This window comes from Castor canadensis, chromosome 14 (assembly GCF_047511655.1).
Source record: "Castor canadensis chromosome 14, mCasCan1.hap1v2, whole genome shotgun sequence".
NCBI lineage: Eukaryota > Metazoa > Chordata > Mammalia > Rodentia > Castoridae > Castor > Castor canadensis.
In genome coordinates this window covers 68183669-68188785 of record NC_133399.1, presented here as the reverse complement: position 1 = coordinate 68188785, position 5117 = coordinate 68183669, and the positions used below count along the sequence as shown (strand labels likewise).

Sequence of the window (5117 nt, the reverse complement as noted above, 5' to 3'; positions counted from 1 at the left end):
AAGAAGAATGAAAGGTTATCATTTGCTGGTAAATGGATAGAATTGGAGAACATCATTCTGAGTGAGGTTAGCCTGGCCCAAAAGACCAAAAATCATATGTTCTCCCTCATATGCGGACATTAGATCAAGGGCAAACACAACAAGGGGATTGGACTTTGAGCACATGATAAAGCGAGAGCACACAAGGGAGGTATGAGGATAGGTAAGGCACCTAAAAAACTAGATAGCATTTGTTGCCCTCAACGCAGAGAAACTAAAGCAGATACTTTAAAGCAACTGAGGCCAATAGGAAAAGGGGACCAGGAACTAGAGAAAAGGTTAGTTCAAGAAGAATTAACCTAGAAAGTAACACACATGCACAGGAAATCAATGCAACTCAACTCCCTGTGTAGCTATCCTTATCTCAACTGGCAAAAACCCTTGGTCCTTCCTATTATTGCCTATACTCGCTCATCAACAAAATTAGAGATAAGGGTAAAATAGTTTCTGCGTGGTAGCGAGGGGGTTTGGGGGTAAGGGAGGGTTAAGGGAGGGGGTGGGGGAAGGGGGGAGAAATGACCCAAACATTGAATGCACATATGAATAAAATAAAAATTAAAAAAAAGAACAGGAAGCAGACTTATTCTGAGAGTAAGCTTGGGCAGCGAATGGAAGTAATAGGAAAGAATATTTAGACTCAACAGGGGAAAGAGATCTCTGAATTTCCAATTGCCTAGAAGTAAGGGCTCCTTTAAGCTTGTTCCTTCCTATTATTGCTTATACTCTCTCTACAACAAAATTAGAGATAAGGGCAAAATAGTTTCTGCTGGTTATTGAGGGGGTGGGGGGGAGAGGGAGGGGGCTGGAGTGGGTGGTAAGGGAGGGGGTGGGGGCAGGGGGGAGAAATGAACCAAGCCTTGTATGCACATATGAATAATAAAAGAAAAAAAAAAAAAAGAGGTGTAGTTCTCTGTCCCTGGATGGGCAATGAAGCCACTCACACACTGGTGTTATTTGCAGAGGGCATCTGTACATCAAAGAGCTCATGCCAGGCACCTCCCAGTCCTCTCCAGGTCTTGTTATAATTTGAATATGAAATGTCCCCTCAGGTTCTGGTGAACAAGTGAGAGACTGCAGGAGTGGAGCAATGCCTAAATCAAAGGAACTTGTTTCTTTAAGCTTTTCTGGAAGCCATTCTGATAGCGAAGTTGAACAAAAATCAAAGGGCAAAAGCAAGTTGCTCCAGAAAAACCTGTAAAGAAGCAAAATGTTCTTGAAATCTCAAGAGCTCTGGCACCTTCCAAGCAGAGCAGCAGCAGCAGCAGAGGTGACAAGATGTTTCAGATTGGGAAAAGGAGATATTTCAGTGTTGGGCACTTCAGAGGGAAAGTTCTAGTTGATATTAGAGAAGATTGGATGGATTCAGAAGGTGAAATGAAACTATGAAAAATAGATATTTCTTTAAATTCAGAGCAGTGGAGCCAGCTGAAGGAACAGATTTTTGACACTGATGATGCAATAAGAAAACTAAAATCTGAACCATATAAAACCTGTACTGTTCTAGTTGTTTGAATCTGTTCTTTTACATTGGCTTTTGTTTTACATTGGCTTTTGTTTTCTAAATGTTGGTTTCCAGGCTATTGTATATTTGGATTGTGGAACAATTTGTAAGATGAATACTTTTTTATGTGCATTATTAAAAATGTTCTGAGTGAAGCTAATTGTCAACTTTATTAAGGAAGATTGCTTTGTGTCCCCACCTAGTATAAAATAAAATCAAGTAATTACAATCTTAAAAAAATAAAAAAGAAAGAAATGTCCCTTCAGGCTCATGTTCTGTGGGTGTGATTGCCTACTGATGGTAATTTTGGGGACGAACCAATGGATTAATTGACAGATTCACACTGTCATGGGTTATTGGGGGATGGTGAAGGTGATGGATTCACACTGTCATGGGTTATTGGGGGATGGTGAAAGTGAGAGATGGGGCCTAGTTGGAGGACGTAGGGCACTGGAAGCACATCCTTGGGCCTATGTCTTGCCCTGGTTCCTTCTTATTAGGGCTCTACTCTTTCATGATGTGAACTGGTCTGCTCCACCTCTTTCCTCCCATGATGGGCTGTCACCTCTGAAATCGTGAGCACAAATCAGTAATTTCTCCTTTTCAGCTGTTTGTGTCAGGCACTTGGTCACAGTGACACAAAAGCTTAACAGCTGGAATTCTTTGATGTGATGTTGACAAAGTACTTTGAGAAATGGCAGACTCTCTTCAGGTGTTTGAACAGAGAATGAGCCTGATGTTTTCACAAACAAGAGAAACTCTTGTTTCCCTTTCCTGCTCTGAGTGGTATCATGTTCTGTTTTATGCAAAAGAAATAGTAGTCAAAAGCTGCAAAGATTAGTTTTGTTCTGTTATTTGAGGAATTCAACTGGCACCAGAGCAGGGAATCTTCCTTGGAGACCATAGAGGAAAACAGGACCCTTGTTTTGGATTAAGACTCTTTTCACACCTGTTGCTCTGGAAATCATGCATCCTTTTTCCTATTTAATGAGAGAGGAAAAACAAAGGAAATAAAATAAGCAAATAAAAACAACCAGTAGGAAACTGATTAAAACTATAAAGAATCCAACTGAGCAAACAGAACGCCCACAAAAACCCAGGTAGAATTTTTTTTTTCTAAAAAAAATAGCAGCCCTGCGTTGGTGGTTCACATCTGTAATCTTAGCTACCAAGAAGGCAGTGATCAGGAGGATCATGGTTTAAAGTCAGCCTAGGCAAAAAGGAAGACCCTATCTCAAAAATAACCAACACAAAAAAGGGCTGGAGGAGTGGTTCCAGTGGTAGAGTGCCTGCCTAGCAAGTGTGAGGCCCTGAGTTCAAACCCCAGTACCACAATAAAGAAAGAAAGAAAGAAAGAAAGAAAGAAAGAAAGAAAGAAAGAAAAAAAAAGCCAGCGGAGCAAAAAGAATACCAAAGTAGGAATAATGACTGCATCCAAGCAAGATTACAGGTGAAATGCCAGAGGCTGAAGTGACTGCCACTGGCAGACAGACAAGAAAGTTCTTAGCTGGGTATTTTTTTTATATTGATGGAGAGAACTTGTCCATCATTTTGGACAGTGGCTCTTTCATCCTCCACAGCAAAAGCTTTTCTACATTTGTGATTCCAGCCACATAGAGCAAGTGTAATGTCATGTACGTAGCCTTCCCCTCAGGAGCTCAATTCGGTGTGATCCTTAATCAGAGCAGTACAACCTGGAGTGAATAATTTAAGCAAAATGTCAAGTGCAATTTTCCTGTATCCAAACTGAGTACACCTTAAAAGATTATTCCTTACACAAGGGTTTCCTTGATTCGAGAAATGTTTATACAGAAGAAACAGCATCTTACATGGAAACAGGAGTGTCTTTTTTTTTTAAAAAATTCAATTGTACCTAACTTTGTAAACCAGTGTAAACATATAAATTCAGTACATTTTAGCTTAGCTTCAAAGAAAATCTGGAATGGCTTGGGGTTCTGGAGTTCTTTATCACTGATTGACATGGTCAACTGTTGATAAAATTTTTACAGAGATTATTATTATTATTAAAATTTTACAGAGATTATTTGGAATGATTCCTTGTATTGATTCAGGATTCAGGTATTTGTAGAGAAATGGGGAGAAACAAGCACTTGAAAAGATAATTTAGAGTCCTACTAGTTCTGAGACAGAGGGAAAAAAATGCCTAGGAGCAAGAGAACCTAATTTGCTTCTCAAGAGATTAATTTTTAATGCTGCTGGTCAATTACTCTAAGACAAGAGCAAAGCAACGATTTCCTTAGGGAGGTCTTCTTGTCTTTATAAGAAAATATCAGAAGAATCATATGTTAATGAAGCAACTATGTGTGCATACCAAGTTTAAGAGACTGAAGGGATTTTAGAGATAAAAAGTATATATGAAGAAATATTTGCAAATTCAAAATTCTGTCACAAAGAAAAAAAAAACATTATTTGTACTAAAAATATTATTTTAAAAATATTTCTGCCTTTCCTTCCTTGTCTGTCTGTGTCAATCTATTTAACATTTTTAAATTAACATCAGGATTACACTATATTTAATTTTACCTTAAACTATATATTTGAGCAACATATCATGTTGATAAATAATCTCCAAAAACATTGATTTTAACATCATCCTAATGTTTTATTTAAAAAATATTTATCAGGTGCTTGATGGTGGACAAAGTGCAATGACACATTAACTTGTGTAATTCAACATCACTGTGGTAGTTGTCCTTCACAATTTAATTTGACGAATAGAGAAACTGAGGTTAAGGGAAGTTAAGTAACTTGCCCAAAACTTGCAATGATTTGTGCTTAATTCGAGTGCCATTATTCTTAAGGATTATAATGAATCACCTCTACATGAGAAATGGAAATGATTCAAATAAAACATCAAAAAACTTTTCCTGCTTGTTGGGTGATCAGCTTCCTTCAAAAGGCTTACTGAATTAATCACACTGGCAGCCTTATGAGTTGCATCTTCTTCCCTCAGAGAGCAAATGGTACTCTCTGCTCATCAGTGTCTTCAGTTTTCTATTTCGCAGCTCTGATTTTTTAAAAGGCTATATTTGTCTCTTGCTTGAGGAATATTATAAGACAAACTTCAAACTATATATTGCTTTATGGTTTAACTCTTATCATATGCTACAAAATTGAGTTATTTCTCTGAGGCCATATAAGTCCCAATCCTTTTCCAAATTTTAAAGCTCCTTCAGTATACACTACAGCGTTTCTTACATTTCAGAATCTAATGCATCTTGCAAAATAGCTACTCAATATTTGCTTGCAAAATATATTATGGTGATTATGTCTAGTGTAGCAATACTTAAATATTAAATAATAGTCTGTGAATAAATTAGCATTTATAGTTAATATTATCTCTGTGACAGAAATAATACTGTGATCAACAACTCAAGTTCACTTACCTCTTCCGCACAAGGGATATTTATCATTAAATTTGAACTAAATTCCTTTTGCTTCAATTTCATGTGATTATGCTTTGGAGCAGGAAGTGGGTCAGTTCTCATAAGCAATTTCTGTCTGATTGATGCATTTAGGGAAGAGATGGCAATGATTCAACTGTCTAAATCAATAC

At 37.4% G+C, this 5117-nt stretch overlaps 1 pseudogene; it reads left to right on the top strand.

The window, feature by feature from the left end:
* The first annotated feature begins 1126 nt into the window (after positions 1 to 1126).
* Positions 1127 to 1551, top strand: LOC109688971 (activated RNA polymerase II transcriptional coactivator p15 pseudogene; annotated as a pseudogene).
* Positions 1552 to 5117: the final 3566 nt, after the last annotated feature.